The sequence below is a fragment of the Chlorocebus sabaeus genome, chromosome 8 (assembly GCF_047675955.1).
Source record: "Chlorocebus sabaeus isolate Y175 chromosome 8, mChlSab1.0.hap1, whole genome shotgun sequence".
Classification (NCBI taxonomy): domain Eukaryota; kingdom Metazoa; phylum Chordata; class Mammalia; order Primates; family Cercopithecidae; genus Chlorocebus; species Chlorocebus sabaeus.
Window position 1 is genome coordinate 137265278 of NC_132911.1, and position 24984 is coordinate 137290261.

At 48.3% G+C, this 24984-nt stretch overlaps 1 protein-coding gene across 2 annotated transcripts in view; it reads right to left on the reverse strand.

Annotated features, from left to right (window-relative positions):
• ST3GAL1 (ST3 beta-galactoside alpha-2,3-sialyltransferase 1) overlaps positions 1-24984 on the reverse strand; it is a 116192-nt gene that overhangs the window by 55542 nt on the left and 35666 nt on the right. The window lies entirely within an intron of this gene.

Here is a 24984-nt window from a genome sequence, read left to right on the forward strand (position 1 = left end):
TGAAACTCCATCTCAAAAAAAAAAAAAAAAAAAAAAAAGCAATGGAGAATGGCTCTTCACGCTTCTCCTCTCTGGAAACTTCCCCTGGTTTCCCGTTGTCTCTGAGAAACTGCATCACACACCTGTTTTCAGTGGACTTCCCAGGTTAGGTCTTTCAAAAAAGAGATTTCAACACCTGAAGATGAATCCTCGGGAATAAGCCAATTAGTGACCTTTTGAACACCAGCTCCACTTCCCAAAGTGCTTCTCTGGGCACAATGTGCGGGCAACTATCAGATACGAGGCCAATAAATATGCCATCGCCCCTTCACCTCACATCACACGAAACACAGGCTACAGGAGGCTCGGAGAATACCTGCTGAATATCGTTAGAGAGGAACTGAGGCAGAGAGAGCTTTCAGAGATAGTCTGCACCTATCTGAAGAGAGCAGGTCCACTACGTACACGCCGGGCAATTCTAAACCAGTGCTGAAGCATTTGGACCCTCAGACTTCTCCTCTGTAAAACGGGAATGCAAGTAAAAATGAGAGAGGATTGAAAATTTCAGTTTAAAATACAGTTCTTCAGTTGCACTAATTAACTAATTAGTGCCACTAATTAAATTAGCTAATTAATTAAAATAATTAGCTAATTAATTAAAATGGAATAAAATTTAAAGCACCATTCCTCAGTTGCACCAGCCTAATTTCAAGTGGACTTACAAACTCCATGCACTCTGAGCAGTGTCTGGTCTTCTCATCATTACTGACGGTCTTACATGCCTGGACCCAGGGGTCCTCCTGTACCCCGTGGTGGCCACCACAAGCTGAGAACAGCAGAGACTCAAAGCAAACTCCATCATGGGGGAAGGACAGGGAATTAAGCAGGCGACTGTGACGGCCAATCTTTGGCTCTTTTTTCCTAAGTCCTCACACTGTATGATTCACGCAAATAACCAGTGACCTTTTCAAATAGGATTTAAATGATAAACAGAAGTGCTCATAGCCATAGCAGATAGAGGGCAAAGAAATGAAAACGTCGCCATTTTCCTTCTTTAAATCTCCAGCATTATTATCTAGCGCCTGAATTAAATCCTTGCGATACACTTGCACATTTTGGCAGTAAATATTCATCTCAGGGGCTTTAAAAGATCAACAAACACATTTTGAAAATTCTTATTAAGCCAAAGCTTGCTAAGGACAGAAAAGCAAGGTTATCTGGGCTTGGGGGCTTTAATTAACAGTGCTTATGGGGAGGTAGATAGGCATTAAATCTGCAGTTCTTACAAAAGTAGCAAAAGTTAGTGTAATGGAATTGTTCCAGCACATCTAATAACAGAAGGGTGGTTGTATTTATTGAACACCTACTATGTGACTGGCACTTGGCCTACAATAGCTAACATTTCCCAACTACGTAGATGTGCACTGTTTTAGACACCAGATGTGGATTAAGCCATTCGATCTTCCAAACAATCTATTATTAGGTGCCTTATCATCCCCCCATATTTACACAAGCACAAAGAAGTGAAGTCGCTTGTTCCAGGCTACACAGCTAGTAGGCAGCAAAGTCAGTCACCCAAACCTAGGTCACCAGGCTCTGGAGTGATGCCAACGTGTCATGCCAATACATACTAGCTAAGTTGTCTCACTGCACCTTCACTAGAGACGCTTCCAGTCACATGTTTCCAGTCAGGGTTCTCTAGAGGGACAGGACTAATAGGATAGATGTATATATAAAGGGGAGTTTATTAAGGAGAAGGTCAGGCACGGTGGCTCACACCTGTAATCCCAGCACTTTGGGAGGCCGAGGTGGGTGGATCATGAGGCCAAGAGATTGAGACCATTCTGGCCAACATGGTGAAACCCCATCTCTACTAAAAATACAAAACATTAGCCAAGTGTGGTGGCAGGTGCCTGTAATCCCAGCTACTTGGGAGGCTGAGGCAGGAGGATCGCTTGAACCTGGGAGGCAGAGGTTGCAGTGAGCTGAGAATGCACCACTGCACTCCAGTCTGGCGACAGAGTGGGACGCTGTCTCAAAACAAAAACAAAAACAAACATTAAGAAGAATTGACTCACACCATCACAAGGTAAAGTCCCACGATAGGCCGTCTGCAAGTTGAAAAGCAAGGAAACTAGTGGCGGATCAGTATGAGTCCTAAAACCTCAAAAGGATGGACGCCGACAGCACAGCCCTTCAGTCTGTGGCCAAAGGCCCAAGAGTCCCTGGCAAACCACTGGTGTAAATCCAACAGTCCAAAAGCTGAAGAACTTGGAGTCCGATGTTCGAGGACAGGAAGCATCCAGCACAGGAGAAAGATGGGGGCTAGAAGACTCAGCCAATCTACCAGTCTAGTCCTTCTATGTTCCTCTGCCTGCTTTTATCCTGGCCACGCTGGCAGCTGATTAGAGGGTGCCCATTCAGATTGAGGGTGTGTCTGCCTCTCCCAGTCCACTGACTCAAAGATTAATCTCCTTTGGGAACACTCTCAAAGACACACCCAGGAACAATACTTTTTATCATTCAATCAAATAAGTTGACATTCAATATTAAGTTAAGCATCACAGATACCATCATCTCGGAGGCCACTGAAAGGTGAAGGGCCTGTCCCAGGTCCTATGGCCAGCTGTGAGTCTGTGAGTCTGCACAGGGTTGGTCCAGGCCCAAGCCTGTTTCTCCAGTATGTCATGAGAGCAACCAAGCTGAGGGTTGGGAGGAGAAGGGGAGAACACCCATCCGACCCTCTCACACACAGAAAACCCTTTGCAAAACCAGCTGGATGTTTTAGTTTATCATTCAAAGTTACAGGATAGGAAAGTTATATTTTAAATACAGCACTGGGTTTCAGAACATCTGTGAAACAGTATTAAAAGAAAAGGGTAGAGAAGCTAAGTGTAAAATTCACATGTGATTCCTTAAGATCAGACCTGACAATCCAGTCCCTGGGCGGGCCCAGATTAGAGGGGAGGAAGGGGCCTGATGGTTTCCATAGAAGGAAGCTGAGGGGTTTCACTTGGGGTCTCACTGGGACTGACAAAGACCAGGTGGTTGGCTGAACACGTCTCTCAAGACACAATTGAGCCCAGTGTCCTCTGAGAACACAGTCATCAAGGTCAGCAGAGAGAGTAAGGATCAGAGGAGAGGCACAGGATCAGGGGACGCCCCTTGGAGTGCCTCTGCTGAAGAGCTGCTGAAGAGCTCCCCCAGGCCCGGATGCCTCGGCTTTCCCTCGTGACTTCGCCCCTGCCTGCAGCAGTGCTCACTCTCGCCTCTTCTCCTGGGGACTAAAGACCTACGGAGATCCAAGGCGATGCTAGTACATCTTCTGTCAGCACTCAGCACTGCTTATTACACTTATACCACTTTTGAGGACTTTTCCTCTTCTCTAGTTTTTTGTTTTTCTTTCATTTAATTTTGGAGTAGGGAAGGCCTCCCATATTTACATAGAAGAAAAGATTGAACACATAAGAAATGTGAACGTCTGTGTACACAGTGTCCACGGCTGCTTTCATGCTCCAATGGCACAAACAGAGGGAAGTGAGATGGCATGGCTCTCAAAGCCTAAAATATTTATTATCTGATTCTTCCTAGAAAAAGGTTTTGGCTGGGCGTGATGGCTCACACCAGTAATCCCAGTACTTTGGGAGGCTGAGGCAGGTGGATCACGACGTCAGGAGTTTAAGACCTGCCTGGCTAACATGGTGAAACCCCGTCTCTACTAAAAATACAAAAATAAAAATAGCCAGGCATGGTGGCTCGCACCTATAATCCCAGCTACTCGGGGGGCTGAGGCAGAAGAATTGCTTGAACCCAGGAGGTGGAGGTTGTAGTGAGCTGAGATCACACTACTGCACTCTAGCCTGGGTAACAGAGCAAGACTCCATCTCAGAAAAAAAGAAAAAAGAAAAAAGGAAAAAATTTTGATTCCTGTGCTAACAGACTAAATGCCCTGAATGACAGTGCAAAATAAATGGCAAACCAAGCGTCTTTTCAGCGCATGTCAGACGCCTGGCTAATATCCATAATAAATGCAAAGAGCTCTTGCAAAACAATCATCACAAATTTTTAAAAATAGTAGATAAAAGGCAAATCAATATTGAAGAAATGCACATGACCAATAGGCTACAAAGAGTATTTCTACTTCACTAATAATCAAAGTGACACAGACAACAAAGATGTGTCCTTTCTTACTCATGGGGATCTAAGATTAACACCAACGACCCACCCCTAGTTCATTCTTCATAGGACCATTTCCCACCCAATGCAGCACGCTCCCTGGCCACAGGCAGTGGGCACTATTCATTTTGGCTTTAGGATCACTGCAGGAGCTCAGAGTGGCCCAGTGTCACAGCTATTTGCTCCCGTCATATCTCCAGCAAGGAGCCTGGGGTGACAACTCCTTCCATGCCGTGGAAGAGAATGGAACAGGCAGGAATCAAGAGGGTGAGGGTGGGCTGGGGTTGCCCTGCTCCCAAAGGATCCTGTGCTCCCATCTCACCGCCGCCAGTCCTTTCCTGGGGAGCACCTCTCCTCCACCGCATGCTCTCCTTGTGGGATGGTAAACACACAGGCCTCCCTCCCACAGCAGAAGCAAGGGCTCCCTAGAAGCTCCTCATGCTCCTGCGTTCTCAGGCAATGAGATTCCATCCTGGGCCTTGACTTCTGAGCAAATGAGCAAGGCTACAAGGAAGGGGGTGTTCTGCAATCCTGGGGCACTAGGTGGGGAGGGTCAGGGTCCAGACATCACATGGGTCTACCTGCTAAGCCCCTTGAGATCTCCTGGGTTCCTGGTTTTTCCCATCCAGGGTTCTAGGCCTTCAATTCAATCCTGTGGGGCACTCACAGCTTCCAAAGCAGGAGGGAAGCAACACCACACAATTCCATGTGCGGCCCCCCCCCGCCCCCACTCCCGTGGCAGATGCCAAGCCCTCTGGAAAGTCCATCTCCCTCTCGCTGCCCAGACAAACCCTACCCACATTTCACAGCCCAGATGACCTGCCCCTCCCTTCTTGATGATGTCTTTGGGGTGATCCAACTCCCCCACCCTCTGCCAGCTTCTTCTTTTTCTGGAACTCTCTGCTGTCCCATCATGGTCCTGGCCTTAGTGGAAAGGCCTGCCTCTGAGGACGAGGTCCTCATTGCCATCTTGCAGGAGAGCTCACTCCCATGCCACGCCAGGCAACCAGGCCTCCTGGGTCCACAGCCTGCTCCTGGCAGGACTTCGGCCTCCCGTCTGCTTTGTCCTCCTGCTGTCTCCCTTACGCTGTTTCAGTCGTGTCAGCTCCTGATATAGTCTGGATATTTGTCCCCTCCAAATCTCACCTTAAAATGTGATCCCCAGTGTTGGAGGTGGGGCCCTGTGGGAGGCATCTGGGTCATGGGGAGCAAATCCTCATGAATGGCTTGGCGCTGTCCTCAGGGTAATGAGTGAGTTCTCACTCTGCTAGATCTCAAGGGTTATCATTGTTAAGAAGAGCCCCTACGAATGTAGTTTTGACCCAATAGGCTCTGGCCAAGTCCCCTTTTTCATAAAGTTTTCTCTAGTAGCCATGACATTTCTCCTCTTTGAAATCTTCCTACTATTACCCTTACCATGAGTTTTTCAGACAAGCAACCTAAAATTAATAATTAGCACAGCTCTTATACTAATTATTATTTTAATCCTAGGCCTAGCCTATGAGTGAGTCCAAAAGAGGTTAGAACGAATTGAATTGGTAATTAGTTAAACCAAAACAAATGATTTCAACCCATTAGATTATGATAAATCATAATTACCCAAATGCCCTCTATTTATATAAATATTATGTTAGCTTTTATTATGTCTTTTTTTGGGGGTGGGGGTGGGGGATGGTGTCTTGCTCTGTCACCCAGGCTGAAGTGCAGTGCAGTGGTGCGATCTCGGCTCACTTCAACCTCCGCCTCCAGCCTCCCAGGTTTAAGTGATGCTCCTGCCTCAGTCTCCCAAGTAGCTGGGACTACAGGTACCCATCACCATGCCCAGCTAATTTTTGTACTTTTACTAGAGATGGAGTTTCTACTAAACCCACCAGGCTGGTCTTGAACTCCTGACCTCAGGTGATCCGTCCACCTCAGCCTTCCAAAGTGCTGGGATTATAGGCACAAGCCATTGCGTTGGGCCTTATTATGTCTTTAATGCGGGTAGGTCTACTGATCCTCCCTGCTATGCCTAGAAGGTATAATTTTATCAATATTTGTTATGAGCACTCTTCCCTCTCTCTTGCTCCCTCTCCCTCCATGGGGCATGCCAGCTCCCCTTCTTCTTCTGCCACAACTTGAAGCTTCCTGAGGTCCTCACAAAAAGCAGATACCAGTGCCATGCTTTTTGTACAGCCTGCAGAAACTGTGAGCCAAATAAACCTCATTTATTTATAAATTATTCACCCTCATGCATTCCTCTATAGCAACGCAAGAACGGACTAATACAATCCCCATCCGTTCTTGACTCTCCAAGCTCATTCCTGCCCCAGGGCCTTTGCACTTACTGAATTTTCTGGCTCCCTCCTATCATTCCTGTTCCAGCGCAAATGTCATCCTTCAAGGAGGAGGAATATAAGGCCAAAACCAGTTTACATTTCTCTAGCTGTTTTTTTGGCAATTGAGATCCATCCATTCAACCAGAGTCTCACAATAGCTCTGTAAGGCTGGCAGGGCAGCAATGATAAAAGTGGCCAGCCCAATGTCACAGCTAACATACTGCAAGCTGGGAGTGTTTACGACCCTCATAACTCTAAGCCCAGGTTCATTTCCTAAGTCATGTGCCCGATCACAAAGAAGAATCAACATCCCTCACTGATTATGAGATTTTATAGGCAGGCTCTCTAAGAACACCAAGTCAAGGGTAAGAGGAATGTCCTTAAATCAGACTCCAGGCATCCAGCTGGAAGGACCCTTCAGGAAGAGATAGAGTTGATCTCTGCTCACCGCAGCCTTTGCCTCCAGCCTCATGTTAGTTCAGCAAACACACAAACCACTTTCCCTGGGCAGAAGTAACACCTTGGCAGCTTCCTGCCTACTGGCATGAGAGCTGTTTTCCTGCTGGTTGGCAGCAGGCTAGAATTTGCCCTGTGCCAAGTTCCTGGTTAGGACTTTACTGAAACCATTACGGGGACGTTTTCAGTAACACGGTGGCTGGACAGTCCCATGGATGAGGGCCAGCAAGCCCCAGTCCGTCTCTGGATTCTGCTGTTCCAAGCTATGTGACCTTGAGCAAGTCCCTTTACTCCTCTAAGCTTTAGTCCCTGCCTTGAATAAAGGTGCTGGGGAAGAGCCCACCAAGCTGGTGGATAACTCACCCAGACTTGTGCACTTTTTTATTTTTATTTTTATTTTTATTTTTATTTTGAGACAGAGTCTCACTCTGTCGCCCAGGCTGGAGTGCAGTGGTGCAATCTCGGTTCACTGCAACCTCTGCCTCCCGGGTTCAAGCGATTCTCCTGCCTCGGCCTCTCAAGTAGCTGGGACTACAGGTGCATGCCAACCCGCTGGGCTAATTTTGTATTTTTAGTAAAGACAGGGTTTCACCATGTTGGTCAGGCTGGTCTTGAACGCCTGACCTCAAGTGATCTGCCTGCTTTGGCCTCCCCAAGTGCTGGGATTACAAGTGTGAGCCACCGCGCCTGGCCCAGACTTGTGTACTTTGTGTCCATCATGGTCACTAACTCCCTAGGGACTTCTGGAAAGTCCTTAACTGCTGAGCCTCAGTTTTCCAGCCTGTCAAGTATTGGGCTAAATCAGGTATGAAAACAGTTGCCCCACAGGCACTTTCTGTCTGCACCGTAGTGCATAACGAAACTTTGAATTAGGTGCAACAATAATCAGAAAGTTTTACATAAAAATCTAGAGTTCTGGCTACCTTTGAAAAAGGAGGGGAAGATCCAGGAACCCTGGGCTCACATTACCCGTAGAACGATCTCGCAGAGCTGAGCAGCAGCCATCTCCTTTGGCTAGCACCTAGTCAGTTTTACAATTCGCTGCAGACCCCACTGCTCTCTACTGTCTTGCCCAGATGTTTCAACCCATTTGTGTTACCCACGTGGCCCCTGGGGATATATGAAACTGACTCCTGGGCTGAGTGTTCCAACAGTCACCTCTGTTCCTACTGTGCATGACCTGTCTGATATTCACATACCACCAGATGCTGCCTGCCATCCCCTGGGGTAGTCAGTGGAGAGGTGACCAGCTTAAGGGTGGGTCCTGCAGGGCTGCCTTCCACTGTTACTGCTAAGGGAGAGGCCCTGCCTCTGCCAGGATTCCAATCCCCCAGTTAGAACAAAGATGGCATCCTCCAAAATGCACCAATCAGCCACCAGCCATGTGACACTCTCTGCCGCAGCTGCAGCCTCCTGTAATTACCTGCCCCTTGTAATACTTAATTTCATTTAGAAATCTTAGAAAGGATCCTGCAAGGAGAACTTTTTCCTTGATAATTTCCTGATCAGAGAATTTCAGGGTTGGAAAAGACTTTTAAAAGGGCATCTGGACCAACCCCTCATTTGATGCTTACATCTCCTTCAGCGAGACTGACATACCAATTGGCCAAGGACTTCAGGTTTGCTCAGCGCTGCTGGAAGCTGGGAATACAAAAATGCAGCAAACACAGCCCCAGGAGGGCTCCCTAGGCTTGGAGGCTGGTCAGGTAAACACAGTCACAAGGAAGGACTACAAGGACTCTAAAACCCAAAAGCTACCATTTGCTCAGCCATACTATGCACTAAACACTTTGAATAAATTATCCCACCTAATTCTCAAGAAAAGTCTTCCAGGAGGTGCTATTTTTAATCCCCAGCTTGCAAGTAAGGATCTGAGGCTCAGAGAGATTAAGGCCCTTGGTTAAGGCCACAGAGCCTGTAGGTGCTGGAGCAGACTCTGATCCCAGCAGTGCAAGGCTCTGGAGGAGAATTTGTAAACATGACCTCAGCCTGCTATTGACAAGGGCAGCCCGTGGAGGGAAGAGAGGAGGCCTGAGATTACAGCCTCTTGGAGGTGCAAATGTCTATGTTAAATTCTGAAGGGTAAGCAGAAGAGACATGGAGGTCAGGGTGGGGTAGGGAAAGGGAGGACAGAGGGGCCTGGTGAGGGCAGGCAGGGCAGGCATGAAGGTCTAGGGCCTCAATAGCAATCAGAAATGCGAACGAAAATAGAATGAGACATCCTTGACACCTACTAGCCTGGCAAAAATTAGAAGGCACTGTGATGCCAAATGTTGACAGGCCATGTGCAGACACGCCCTGCCAGTGAAGTGTGGACTCATTAGCCACACTAGGTGCCCCTGGTAGTACAGGGGCAAGTTACACACAGGGACACCCTAGGCCCCAGCAATTCCATTCCTGGGTAAATACTAGAGCTGTGCAAACTATTGAGCAAATTCCAGAATGTTCTTATGTATGTTAAAGGAAGATAAATTATGGTTCAGAAAGAATTTAAAATAGCATGGGGGAAATGCTCTAGTATAATGTCAAGCTGGCATGAGTGAGGAAATAAATGGGACAACAGCAGTCACCTTATCCATAACAGAATTACCTGGGAGGTGTCCGAGAGATACATGCCAGGCACACATTAAGAACTCAGTAAAAGAGGCCGGGCTCGGGAGCTCACGCCTGTAATCCCAGCACTTTGAGAGGTGGAGATGGGTAGATTACTTGAGGTCAGGAGTTTGAGACTAACCTGACCAACATAGTGAAACCCCATGTCTACTAAAAAAAAAAAAAAAAAAATACAAACATTAGTGGGGCATGATGGCACTTGCCTGTAATCTTAGCTACTAGGGAGGCTGAGGCATGAGAATCGCTTGAACCTGGGAGGCAGAAGCTGCAATGAGCTGAGATTGCACCACTGCACTCCAGCCTCAGTGAAAGAGTGAGACTCTGTCTCAAAAACAAAACAAAATAAACAAAAAGAACCCAGTAAAGGAATGCGGGCAAGTATTGTTACTTCCAAGCATCATATTTTGGGACTTCTGAGCAGGTCTTTACAATCTTCCCCACTCATCATTCTTTCAGCCCATGCATATTTATTGAGCAGCTGTAATGGGCCAGGTAATGTTTTGGGGGGCTAAAGCTACAGCAGAGAACAAAACAGACGAAGAGAGCTGAAATTCTAGGGGAGGCAGAGACTATGCAAAGAAATGAGTGTGTAGCGCTCAGCTGATAGGGAGGAACGCAGAGGAGGGGCTGGAGCCGGGGACAGCTCGCAGCGGGGTGTGGTACGCACAGCCCCTGCCCACATGCTGCTTGGTATATATTCCATGGTGAATTCCATCTTCCTGGAGGCAGCCCCCTCTTCCGGCACCACAGAAGTTTCTGCGTCTTGACACTTCTGCCTTCAAAATGCTCCTAGTTCCGCTTTCAAGTGAAACAGTTTAGATCATCAAGACTCCTAGAGCTTCTCACAAGTCACCATGAAAAGATGTTGGGTATGGGCCAACCTAGGACCTTTCCTGAGTCAGGAGCTCATGGGTTTGGACCCCTGTTCAGCAGAAACATGAGCCCCGGCAGGGAAGCCGGGTCTCTGGCAGCCCACCCCACTACAGCCTCCAAGTCTAAAACAAAAGGACATTTGCTTGAGGCATCAAAAGCCTCAAAAAGTGCTCTCTCCTTCCACCGCATACATAATTCCCCTTTTAGGAATCTATTCCAGGAAATAGCTCAATGTGCAGTTTTGTGCCCAAAGATGTTTATCATGTTTTTTGCGGGGTTTTTTTTTTTTTTTTTTTTTTTTGAGACAGATTCTCGCTTTGTCATCAAGGCTGAAGTGCTATGGTGCGATCCCAGCTCACTGCAACCTCCGCCTCCCAGGTTCAGGCAGTTCTCTTGCCTCAGCCTCCTGAGTAGCTGGGATTACAGGTGTGTACCACCACACCCAGCTAATTTTTGTTTTATGTGTTTTTTTTTTTTTTTTTTTTGAGACAGAGTCTTGCTCCGTTGCCCAGGCTAGAGTGCAGTGGTGCAATCTCAGCTCACTGCAACCTCCGCCTCCTGGTTTCAAGCAATTCTCCTGCCTCATCCTCCCGAGTACCTGGGATTACAGGTGTGTGCCACCACACCCAGCTAATTTTTGTGTGTGTGTTTTGTTTTGTTTTGTTTTTGTTTTGAGACAGAGTCTTGCTCTGTCACCCATACTAGAGTGCAGTGCTGTGATCTCGGCTCACTGCAACCTCCGCCTCTTGGGTTCAAGCGATTCTCTGCCTCAGCCTCCCGAGTAGCTGGGATTACAGGCACCTGCCACCATGCCCAGCTAATTTTTGTATTTTTATTAGAGAAGGGGTTTCACCATGTTGGCCAGGCTTGTCTCGAACTCCTGACCTTGTGATCCACCCACCTCGGCCTCCCAAAGTGCTGGAATTACAGGTCTGAACTACTGCCCCTGGCCTATCATGTTATTTTTAATAGCAAAATGTTAGAGAACTCCTCCTGCATGCTCTACATTAAGGAAATTATTAGATAAATCATGATATGTTAAAATATCTGTTACAGGACAGAAATTTTCAATCATTAATAATGCTCATGAAGAATTTTAAATAACATGCAGGAATATCTACTACACTGTTAAATTGGAAACGAAAACAGAAAAGAATTTCAGAATCATAATTCCGATTTTAGTATATGTAAACCTAGAGGAACGAAAATCTCGTGAAAGAAAACAGGATGAACTACTGAGATAGGTACTTTCTGGGAGAGACGGTTTCTGTAGGTTTTTCTCTTTTTGTTTTGGGCCTTTATACTTTTCTCTGTTTTCAGATTTGTTTCAATGGTCATGGGCTACTTTTCTGATTCTAAAATGAAACCTCCAAACTTCCAAACAAAACAAAACAAAACAAAAACCTTAAAAATGGTGGTGCCTTTACAGTCTTCTCCAGCAACCCAACTCTGGGCGGAAAGCCTCCCAGAAGTCTGATGTGAGCACCCCCAAGCGCTATACAGAATGGGGAAGCCATCTAAGATTTAAAATTCTATTTCTAGAAGCTTATGCCCAAAGCAGAGAAAAAAATAGGAAGCAATATAGAAAACTAGCAGGAAGGAAAGTTCAGAGGAGATAGAAAAACACAGACCCAGCAACATTTTTAAAAAATCTTAAAAAAAAAAAATTGCAAATGGCTTCCCTGGAATGGGGGCTCAGGACACTGCCCCTAGATACTGAGGCTCCCCAGGCACAGAAGGTTCCCGGCTTTACTTCAGAGTCCCATCACAGGTACAGTGTGGTTTGACCACTACCTCTCTGGAAATGTTTTGCAATTCCAAGTCATAGCTGAGGGTCTGAGGCTCAGAGAGGTCAACTCACTTGCCGGAGGCCGCACAGCCTGTGTGGGGCAGAACAGTAAGTGGGACCTTAAGCCTTCTGATCTGACTCTCAGAGTACTTTACCCTGTACCCCAGCTGGTCCAGGGTGCTGAGGTGCTGGCCCAGAAAAGCCTACGTTCATATCCAGCAGAGTCACCTGGTGGCCGCAGGGTCTTGCTAGTTAACCCTGAGCGCCTGGGTTGCATCCAAAAACTGAAGGCAAACATAACGCTGGCCTAAGGGGCTAAGTGTTAAGCACGTGGCACTCCACAAGCACACACTAATTACTGTTGTTATTTTGCTACCACTATCCTCCCTGGAGTACAATCCTTCTCTGGACTCCTGGTGTGCCCCCAACACCCTCACCAGGCAAGAGAAGGGGCTCGTCTCACTGTCTCTGTCCCCAGAGCCTAGGACAGAGAAGGCGCTGAGAAAATGAGCACTGGGAGGAAGAGACAGGATGAAATCCCTCAAGGAGAGACAGCCTTGCTGGGGGAAGACATTCAGCACTGTGTTTCTAAACTGCATGGAGTTTCTGGACAACTGTGCTCAATCACTTCTAACTTCAAACAGATGGGGCTGTGCTCTGTCACTCCCACCTGCCCCAGGGTGCTGGTGAGCAGCAAGGGGCCTCTCCCTTCTACCCTGCTGAGAGGGGAGCTGCATGGCTTCTGGGAGCAGGGGAAGTGGGTCCTCACTCTTTTGTGGGGGGTTGCTAAGTCTCCCAAACACCACAGAGCACATGGGAGACTGGAGGGTCCAGGTCTTGATTCACAGACACTGCCACACCCCCATGCATGCCTCTGTCCTAGTGTAAGTCACAGAGATGTGGAGCTGTTGCTTTCTCCACCCCCAGAAGCAGTACAGAGACTCCACAGCCAAACCACCTCAGCCTCAATCTGGCTCTGCCCACTCTTTGCTGGACACCCTCAGGCAAGTAACTCAACCTCTCTGTGCCTTCATTTCTTCCTCTGTAAAGTGAAGATGGTGATGCTTAAACTGGCAGCTACTTCAAAGGGGCACTGCAAGGATGCATCAGGAGTTCCTGCAGATCATTTAGAAGGGTCTTATTACAGATGGAATGGCCACTTGTCCTGCTCTGTGACGAAGCAAAGTCAACTCTCATGGGCCTCTCAGGACCTCCCTGGAGGCCTGCCAGAGGTCAGCACCATCCCTAGGCAGCAGATTTATGACCGACTGAGAAATGTCTGTTGAGCTTCTTGCTGGCAAACAAGTACAAATGGGCTGGCAGAAGGCTGGGTATGGGAGCCACAGGAGATGAGGCTAGGGGTCTCTATCTCAGATCCTCGTCTCTTGAAGTGGGAGTGTATTTTTTCACGCTCTGGATATTGTGACATGCTTTAGCCAATAGAATGTGGGAAGAAGTGCCAAGATGCCAGTTCAGAACCATAACCATAAGAGCTTTGTGTACCTGTCCTTTGGGGAGCTTCTGACCTCCATTATGAGAAAAACATGCTTCAGGCAGCCTGTGACCCTCCAGTCAGGGCCAACTCAACTCACAGACTAAGCCAGAACCACCACATGTGACCCACAGACCCATGAAATCTAAATGAATGCTCTTATACCATTTCATGGTTTCGTTACACAGCAAAAACTGACTGACACACTCTCACTGCTCAATTGCTCCTATACCTTGACTCTGGCTGGCCCTCTCAGCTCAAGCAAAACCTGGAACAATAATTTAAAAACCTGCCTCTTAAGTTTTTAATGAACACTGAATGAGCTATTATTACCCCAATTTTTCAGATGAAAATGTGAAACACAAAGGAGTTAAGAACTTGTCCAAGGTCTCCCAGCTAGAAAGTGGCAGAGCCAGGACACAAACCCAGGCATTGTCCCCTAGAGACAGAGCTCTCAGCAACCAGGCAACACTACAGCCCCAGGTGAGACCAGCATTTTGCAGGTGAGCAGATCCTGATGTCACAGGATCCTTGGGTGTCACTTTGCCAGCCAGAAACCTCTGTGGCCAGCAGCGCCTTCTACCTGAGTATTGCTCATGCCTGCTGGGCTCATTTCACCCACTCGGCCCAGTAGGTGTGCTTAGCTTATGCTACCAGCCTAGATCACACACTTGGTAAGGGCCAGCCAGGCATGGAGCAGCAAGGGGTGTTTGGGTGAGCTAGCAGAGGGTCCAGCCACTGTGCACAGCCAGGCATGCTGGTTACTGCAACAGGACGGGCAGTTCTGGGCACTGGCACAGGTGCCAGCTCCATGTGAGGCTGAGGCTGGACCAGATATACCACACACGGCTTCTGCTGCAGGCACCCATTTCTAGATCCATATCTGGATAAAGAAGCAAGAAAGCTGCCACATTCCTAAGTAACACATCTAGAAACGTTCCAGGGGAACATGGTGGCACCCAGAAGCTTGGAGACACCAGGAACTGTGGAGCCCCAAAGAGGTTGTCACAGCCCTGGCTTGGGGAGCCCCTAGATCTGGTCTCCCCAAAGGGCCACAGCTCTTCTCTCCTTCTTGTCACCTGCAATGTGGTGAACGGGGGGAAGAGGGTGTGTTTCAGCCCTGCTTGTGTTACAGCACTTACAGTCCCACCATTTGGCGGATCCTGAGTTCTTGTCCCATGTCCAGGAAGAATGAGGCACACAGACAACTGGAGGGTGAGCAAGGCAGAGAGGAGCCTCATTGAGTGACAGAACAGCTTTCAGGAGACCTGCAGTGGGTAGCTCCTTTCCACAGGCAGGTCATCCCAATGAATGTCTAGCTCTCGGCAGAGGAGACACATAGTGGGTAGTCCTTTCTGCAGTTAGGTTATCCCAAAGAGTCAAGGAGACCCAGAGAGGGTAGCTCCTTCCTGCAGCTGGTATTCCTGACACCTGCATGTCTGGCTGAGTCCAGGGTTTTTATGGGCTCAGAAGGGTGGAAGTGCATGCTGACTGGTCCGTGGGCGGCCATGGGTGGGCTTGGATAAAGCACCATAAGTTCTTATTCTAGGCCATGGACTCCCCCCAGAACTGGCAGCCTGGCCTCCAGGCTTCAGGCTGTCTCTGGGTTGAAGGTGGTGTTTCACCTGGGACCCACACCTTTCCACTCAGGAGCCTGTCTGCCTCCTGCCACCATCAACATGGCATCCAGAGCACCCAGGCTGTGTATGCTGAGGGATGCTTGCAGGCCCGCACTGAGCTGCCCTCAGTCTCCTCTTGGCTTCCCTCCTGTGCCTGTTGGTGACCAAAGTCTGGAGGGGGCCAAGGTGGCAGGGGTCTGGCATGTCAGCACCACCCAGTGTGCATGCGCACCCAGCTAGGTTGCGACAGCACTCAGACTCAGCTTTAACTTTGTTCTAAAAATCAGAGTGGGCACTGGGAGTGGTGAGATGTCAGGGAGCAGGAGAAGGCAATTACAAGCCTTCACGACAGTGGGGCTTCCTGGGCCCTCGAGAGCAGCAGAATGCCTCGGTCCAGAGCTGTGGCTAGGTAGCTGCAGCTGTGCCAGGGAGCTCAGGGCTCCTGCCCTGCCAACTTGGTAGAAGGCAGGGTTCCCATCTGTTCCTGGCCTCTGCCAGCTCTGTGGAGCACGCAGCCCCAGCTACACCTCCCCTGCTGCAGCTGGCATCCCCACAGCAGCTGCTCCAGACAGGCCACCACTGCCATCACTGACAATTCTTTCAGCTCACAAAGGTAGCCATGAATTAGGAAAGTTGGGTCAGGCTCCAGCCAGCCTGCATTCAGGCAAGCTCAAGAGCTGAGGATGCCCACCTTTGCAAACATGGTAACTCTACCCATCCCTGTGTCTGCCAGACACTAGAGCCCCCAACCTCTGCTATTATTCTACCACACTCATTCCCCAGCCAGAGTCTGGGGCCTGGGATCCTGCAGATAATTCTACATCAAAAAGAGGGGAAGTAGAAAAGTTCATGAAGACTCCTAAGTCTCTCCAACCACCCAGGGCCACAAAATCCATGTAGAGGTCTCATGAAGGGTTTTGTCTATTCGAATAGTTTACTCCAACCAGCCAGCATCTTTCTTTTGATCTAGATGTCTGTCTCCATAGAAAAGGGCATCCATTGAGGGTCAGGGACCTAATGGCTTGTGGGTTCCTGAGATACAATTATGTGTAAGAGAGAAACAAAGAAAATGTTGAGACTTTTAGGCAACAGAGAAACCACTGTAAAACCCTGTAATTACAGGGCAAGAAGAAAAAAGAATGCTGCCACAGTGCCTGGGGTAGAAATAGCCCAACGTTGCTTCCTGGATGGACCTAGAATGTTGCACCAGGTGACGTCAGAGTGGTTGCTTAGAAGAGAGGTCATTGGATGCAGTTTTCCAGCTGAGTACAGTGGGTGGGGTACACTGTTGTTCCTCGGACAGAGTGGGCGAGAGAGCTGTGGGGAGAAATGAGGAAGCAGGACAGGAAACCACATTTGCTGAAGGCCAAGGGCTGTGACAGGCAGGCACTGAGACATATCACTGCACTCAGCTCTTGGAACAACTCAGCCAAGTCAGGCCTTGTACCCCTAGTCACCAGATGACAAAACAGAGGGTCAGAGAGGTGAGGAGACCTGCCCAAGCTCACCTGATTCCTGATCTGACTGATTCCAGGCCCAGGGCACCCATCCATGCTAACGAAGGTGCAAGTTTGTACTGTCACTTCTCTGTGAAGGGGCTGGTCTTTCACAAAGGATAAGATGAGAGGTTGTTCTGCTCTGCGGGGAGGGGAGGCAGGGAGAAAGAGAGAAGAGACTTGCCTCTGTTTGCCTACAGGTGCCAAGCCAAAAGTGGGGCTTGGGCTTGTGGAGAAAGCATTGAGTTGGAAATCGACTCACATAGCTTCAACTCTTTCCTAATGCCATGTGATCTTGGGCCAATTACTTTAGTTCTCTGTGCAACAGTGTCGGCATCGGGAGTAAAGGGGTTGAGGTGGTGGGGTGAGAAGTGTCCACTCCTGGTCCCTGCAGGTCTGAATCCTTTACACTGCATGTCAGTTTGAATAATGATGGTTATGAGCAAGGACCCTGGAATCAGATTGCTGGGTTCAAATCCCAACTTTGCCCTAAGCTACAGTGTGACCTCAGGCAAGTTGCATATTGTGACTCAGTTTACCCTGTGTAAAATGAGGATAATGATACTATTCACCACCCAGGTTGCCATGAAAATTAAAGGAGATCATGTGTGTGCAACCGTCAGAATAGCACTTGGCTCATCCTAGGCACGGGAGAACTGTATGCCAGGACTCAGCCCATGGCCCACGCAGAGCCAGAAAAGATCCGCGGGAAGGAAGGAACAGCTCGCTTGCTGGTGGGTCCCATGCCACAAAGTCTCCACCTGCCCCAGCTCACATCATAGCTCCTTGAAGTCAATCCAGATGGGCTCTGGCCACCCCAGGGGACTGAGCCCACCCCCATCGAGAGCTCATTAAAATCACCACAAATGGGCTGGGCGTGGTGGCTCATGCCTATAATCCCACCACTTTGGGAGGCCAAGGTTGGCAGATTGAGGTCAAGAGATTGAGAACATCTTGGCCAACATGGTGAAAACCCAACTCTACTTAAAAAACAACTACAACAACAAAAAGCAGCAATTAGCTGGGTGTGGTGGCCCACACCTGTAGCACCAGCTACTTGGGAGGTTGAGGCAGGAGAATTGCTTGAACCTGGGAGGCGGAGGTTGAAGTAAGCCAAGATCGCACCACTGCACTTCAGCCTGGTGACACAGCGGGACCCTGTCTCAAAAAAAAACAAAAACAAAAACAAAAAAAATTACCCAGAAATGGTGCACTTGGAGAAGCCTATTTAGTTTCACTCCCAGGGCCCCCAGAGACAACACCAAGCCCTTTGCCAGCATTTTGTCCCTGCAGGGAAGGAACAGGGCCTAGCCTACATTGCTAAGCTCAGTACCCATAGAATTTCCATTCACTTGCTCATTGATTTATTCACACATCCTGGGTGCCTACCCTGTGTCAGGCGCTGTGCTAGGCATTGAGGGCACAATGCTGACTGCGGGACAGTCTATGCCCTGGAAGAGTCTCTGTCAAGTGATGGGAACACTAGTAATTAGCAATTAGTGAGTACATTGAGCTATACAAGCTGTTTCCCTCTATGGCCTACACTGAGTCAAGACCAGGGTCACTGAATGACAGCTCACGGGCCAAATCTGGCCTTGCCACCTATTTTTGTAAATGAAGTTTTATGGAACACAAATACATTCATTCATTTATGTTTTGTCTATGGCTGCTTTGTGCTACAACAGCAAATGTGAATAGTCATGAGAGATACGATTTGGCCCACAAAACTTAAAATAGTTACGACCTGGCCCTTTACGGAAAACATTTGCTGAGCCTGGAGCTAGGGTATTAGGGCTCCAAGGGCAGGACCCCATTTCCCCTCTCCACGCCAGGGTCTAGCATTCGCAGTCCAATGTATCCAGATGAAAACGTGTCACAAGACAGGGCATCAGCTTCCTAATGGAGATGGTCCTTCCAGTGAGTTAGCAAGGGCCAGTAAATGCACTTGCTGGATGAATAAATAGAAAACTGGCATTTCTGGTAAAGGAATCAGCCTGTGCTAAGACACATGGGGCTCTGCAACTAACAAGCTAGTACAGGAACGCAGCACGGGTGGGACAAAGCGAACCAGCGGTTGACCAAGCAGAGCGTACACAGGAGATTCACAGACAGCTAGGCAGGGCCAGGCATAGAGGATTTGCAAGCAAACCCCTGTGGTGATGGGTCCTCCCACCGACCGGACAGGCTTTCTAGCCCTCTTGCCATAGTGCTCAAGGTGACGCAGATGGAGGCCGACTGGGTCCTCTCCCTGGGGAATTTGGCATCTAGTGGAGGAATTTGTCAGGCAAATGCCAGACAGAAAGTGGGCCAGAGAGGATGCGGCAGTTCTAATGAAGGAGAGAGACAGGTCTTAGGAGCTTAGAGGTTGAAGGTGCTGCTACCAAACAAATGTACAAGGTCATAAAACTCAGGACCTGCTGGCTGTCCCTTATGGTGGGATGGAAAATTGAAAGGCCCAGCTAACAGGGGAGGCAGACAGGCAGACAGATGAACACCCACCTGAAGGTGAGGATGCTAGGCGAGAGCTGACATAGAACATCAGGGGACCCAGAAGAGGGGTTCCAGGACCCATGGTGGGCTCTAGGGTAGAGGCCCAGAGAAGCCTAGGAAGTCAAAAACAGGAAGTCACTGCAGTCCAGCAAGGGGCAGTGTCAACTTGGAGGCACGCCATATCACCAAAAGTCAACAAGAACCCCTCTGGTCTGGCCGCCCCCTTCGCATCTCACTTGACCACTTACCCTGATGCACTGCCCAGGCTCCCGGACTCTCAGTTCTCTGACTCACCAGGCATAGCTCTGTATCCCCCATTCGAGGACTGTCCCCCAGACCCATGTGGACAAGGTTCTCGCCTTCCTCAAATCTGTTCATCTTTCTCTTCTCGGTGTTGCTGACCCCGGGCCCCTCTGCTGCCAGCGCTCCCCAGCCCCCTGCCCGCTCTTTTCTAGTACCTGTCCTCCTACGCATCATGAAATCTCTAATTTGTGAACTTTGTTATTTATCAGAAGTCTCCCCGACTGAACTGTAGGTTTCGCAAGGAATGTTTGCTTGTGAGTTTATGGAAGTGTCTCCAGTGCTCTGAACGCTGCCCGGCCCTTGTAGGCATTCCACTGACGTTTGATAATTGAATTAATGAATAAACCAGAGCAGGGGGGTGACATGGTGGGTCTCGTCCTATTCAGAATGCCTTCCAGGTGAGGACCTCGCTGCACAGCACGCACTCAGAGGACAAAGAGCCGGTGTCCTGATGCCTTCTTTCATTTTATTTATTTATTTATTTATTTATTTATTTTCGAGACGGAGTTTTGCTCTTGCTGCCCAGGCTAAAGTGCAATGGCACCATTTCAGCTCACTGCAACCTCTACCTCCTAGGTACAAGCAATTCTCCTGTCTCAGCCTCCCAAGTAGCTGGGATTACAGGCATGTGCCACCACGCTCAGTTAATTTTGTTTAGTAGAGACGGGGTTTCACCATATTAGTCAGGCTGGTCGTGAACTCCTGACCTCAGGTGATCCACCCGCCTTGGCCTCCCAAAGTGCTGGGATCACAGGCATGTGCCACCGCTCCCAGTCCCCGATGCCTTCTTAGCATACTCCAATGCTGTGCTCAGATCACTGACGCCAAGACTTTTTGTCGTTGTTGTTCTTGAACCTATGAGCATTTTCAAAGGCTAAGGGAATGCACATGCCTTTGTAAAGCTCACATGGAGAGCTTCCAGACAAAAAGTATTTCGGGAAAAGCATCCCGTGTGAGAGGAGGAGCTGCCTGGGGTTTCTGGGGACTTCCTGGGGCCAGCATCGTGGGTTGCTTCTTTGATTTCTGTGGTGCCTGGAGCCAGATGTTCTCCATCAGGCAGCCAAATGAAGACAGCTGCTTCATCAGACAAAGGGAAGGAAAGAAGATGAGGAGTGTGGTCAGGAGTTGTCAGAAAGCCCTTAATCCGGAGCTCTGGAGACACAAAGAGGTGAGAGCAGGGGTCCGCAGACTCCTGGAGCCCCAACAGCTGACCTGGATCTGGACTCCCACATTTATGATTATGCTCTGCAGCACCCCAAACAGGGCAGCGGCTGTCCCCGGCTCTTAGTAGGTGATAGAAAAGCTGCCTTAAGAAATGGCTTTACATATTCATATTTTTAGAAATAATGTGAAATGGATGACTTGCTATAGTAACATTTGTGATTTTTCAGTTGGTTTTAGTATATGCAATAAATATATAGCATAAATATACATGAATATATAGTACACACATATATACTCACATATATAGTATATATACATTATGTATGTGTACATATATACACATGTATGTATATGGTATGTATGTATGTGATAGGTGTGTGTAGCTGTAGATACATAACCTGTATAGCATTTAATATGTACCTGGCTGTTCTAAGAGCTTTAAAATATTAACTAATGTAACTCTTACAATAATCCTATGAGTAGGTACTATTATCCCACTTTATAGAGGATGTGAGGTGCAGAGAGAAGTGAAATCTCTTGTGTATGGTAACTCAACGGGCTGCAAGTGGATTCGGGATGCAATTCCTCCCAAACACCTCCCTGACCCCAGGCAGCCTGCTTGAAAAACCATGTTCTTCTCCAGTGAAAACACATGGACACAGGGAGGGGAACAACACACACCAGGGCCAGTTAGGGGGGTGAGGGGAGGGAGAGCATTAGGACAAATAACTAATGCATGCTTAAAACCTAGATGACAGGTTGACAGGTGCAGAAAACCACCATGTCACATGTATATCTATGTAACAAACCTACACATTCTGCACTTGTATCCCAGAACTTAAAAATTAAAAAAAAAAAAAAAAAAAAAAGGCATGTTCTTAACCACTGTACTGAGGTTCTTAAAACTATGTTTCAGGTATCTCTGTGGGTCATTGAGATCCTTCTGGGGAATCCACGATGTCAAAGCCATTTTCATAATGAGACGAAAGCTTCATTTACTCTTTCACTCTCATTCTCTCCTGCATGTACAGTAGAGCTCCCCAGAGACAAATGACATCTGATTTCACAAAAGACTGAATACAGAGGCAGAGATGAAAACCCAGCTGTTTTCCTTTAAGCCAGATAGTAAAGGGATCTGTAAAATAATACCACTCTTCTTATTTTTTGTTGTTGTTTGTTTGGGTAAGTAGTTATTTTTTCATGAAAATGTCATTTATGGGATGGGCACAGTGGCTCACACCTGTAATCTCAGAACTCTGGGAGGCTGAGGCGAGTGGATCACCTGAAGTCAGGAGTTCGAGAGCAGTCTGGCCAACATGGTGAAACCCCCATCTCTACTAAAAATACAAAAATTAGCTAGGTGCGGTGGCGGGCACCTGTAATCCCAGTTATGGCAGGAGAATCGCTTGTACCTGGGAGGCGGAGGTTGCAGTGAGCCAAGATTGTGCCACTGCACTCCAGCCTGGGTAACAGAGCAACACTCTGTCTCAAAAAAAAAAAAAAAAGTCATTTATATTACCATATGATAGATTCATTATTATTTTTCCAATGAAGTACTAAATAAATATTTAAATAATTCCTCAATTTTAATATCGAATATGACATATATTAACAGATAAAAGCCATGACATCAAAAGCTACTTGTGATCAATCAATAGTAATCGCGTGGAAGGACCATCCTCCAGAGTGAAAACTTTGGGGCGGCTCGTGTGACGCCATGCTCTGCTGTTCCTCAGTACTGAACGTCCAGTGGTGTTCTGAGGAGGACACGTTTAGCAGTTTGCCAGAACTGTTCTCCCTGCCCTTGTGCAGGAGCTACAGCATCCTTAGCCCTCACCTACAAAATGCCAGACGAGTCCGCAGGACAGCCACATGCCCCTCCCCAGTGTGGAGGGGGTGACATTTGAGGATGGGAAGCATAGCTTTGGCGGGCGATCTTCTGCTTCACTCCTTCTCTCACCCTTTCCCATATTCATTCATTCAAACCACTAAGGCACTAATTAAGTGCCGGGCTGGAGCTGAAGGAGTAGCTGTAAATTAATTTGTCTTTCTTGACTATGTTTCCTTCAGAGGAATTACTCAGGGGCCATGGTTCTCTGAATTTCTACTGGATGCTGGAATTCCGGGAATCCCTGGATTTCCACGGAATGTGGGTCTTCTAGTCCCCACCCCCCGCCACCCCCCACAGCCCAGTGGCAGTCTGAATTCCATGGAGACCCATAGAATTCCAAACCTCAGAGTTGTGTAAAATTCCTTAAGTCTGTGGCACCCTGGGGACTACAGAGAATGACGTGCAGGTGTTGCAGACAGCCAGGATCTCTTGATCCTTGTCTGTGCTATTTTTCCCCTGTGAATTACCAACACTCTAATTTTTCAAATGGACTTGAGGTGACTCATGGGCTCCAGTGCAGGCACGGGCTCTAGAGCAGCCTACACACAGATGTTAAGAGCTCACCCCGCTCCCCACTGACTCACTGTACATTAGCCCCCAAGAAATGAGAGGCATGACAGTGGGCTTTCTCTCCTATCAGGAGCGAGTTCCTCTGTCTGAACTTCCTGTCTTTTCACCCTTGTGTCCATCCCTCCCAGCTCCTCATTCCTCCCTGACCTGCACTCTGCGCTCCACTGGAGGCAGACCCACTTGCCCATCGAACAATCCCACCGTGGCTGTATCCTGGCCTTTGCACTGGTCCCTGTCCCAGCCTCAATAGGGATCCCCTTCCAGCTCTTGTTCCCCCATCTCCCTTCCACTCCTCGTTTCACAGCAAAGTCACAATGAGTAGGTGGCAAGAACCTTCAAGGCATTTTCAGTATCTCTCTCCTGAGAACTTATTGCAAGGACATAGTTCAAATGACAGAAAATGCTAAAGGCGATACGGTGGTGTTTGTGATAATGATGATGACATACACTAATATGCAAATATGCAGCAACAGGGAGAGATGAGTACTCTTGATGAAATATTAACACAGTACAACCATATAGCACAACTGTTGGGGGTAATTCCAGAACACTCCCTGAGTGACCTCTCCTTTACCAAAGTACTGCGGATTCAATTGGGAAAAAGACAGGCCCCACCTCCAAGGAGGTTCCAGTTAGATGACTGACCATCTGTTGAGGTTGCAAAGTGCAGAAAGCCAATTCCATCCTATTCAACCAACAGAATAAGCAAATCATCTCAGACCCAAAGGCCTTCCCTTCTTCCTCTTTTTCTGACAGCCAATCCTCCAGCACAAAGGATATTTTTAGAGACTGTGAGAAAGTGTTTACATGAATGCCATTTCTTCATTGCCATTGAGCAAAACGGTGAACTGACTTCCCCACACAGGCACTGAATATAGGACATAGCACAAATGCTTGCCAAATGGATTTCAGACTTACTGGCTTTGGGTTCATTTGCGTCTTCTTCCTCCTCTACCCCATGCCATCCATATCAGAAAGGGTGTGGGATATTTTGACAGGATGTGTTTGCATAAGTTAATTGGAGGCAGAGAGAACTGCAAACAGCAGGTGTTCTGCATTCTGGCCTGCATGGAACGCAGATAAGGCGTGGACCGGAAAGTGAAAGGATCAGGAGCCTACAGACATGGAGTCCGCCCATTTCCAGTTCTCCAAAGGCTGGAGGCAAGTCGGAGGAGCTAAAGAAGAGACAAGTAATCCCCACAGGGGCCCAGGCATGTGTCCAGGCCAGTAGCATGGCCAGCTAGCTGGACATCATGTCTATCAAACCAGCACCTGGGCTGGCTCTTTGTGGCTGAGACAAATGGACACACTACACCAGCCGTCAGAGCACCAGTCTCGGTGCTGGTGAGGGAAAGGCATGCCTGGCCCAGAGGGTGCTCTGTGAATCCAATGAAGAATGAAGCATAGACTACCACTGCTCAAGGGGCTCCCAGTGCAGCAGGGGAAACGCACAGGTGCACGGGCCCTTCTTCACAAGACAGTGTGGTCAGTGAAAGGAAGGCAGCCACAGGCAGGGGGTTTAAGGGCTGCCGAAGGACAAGCCCTACAGCTGAGAATGGAGTGGAAATAGGGGGGCGGAGTCCCAGAAGAGACAACTCTAGAGCTGAGTGTGAAGAAGGGAGGGCTCCCCAGGAAAGCAAGAGAAGGGCATTCCAGGTAGAGAAGTGCACATGCAAACCTCACAGACCAAGTCCTGCAGACATGGCAGGTATTTCATTTGGGGTGATGATCACAGACTAGAGCTACATTATATCT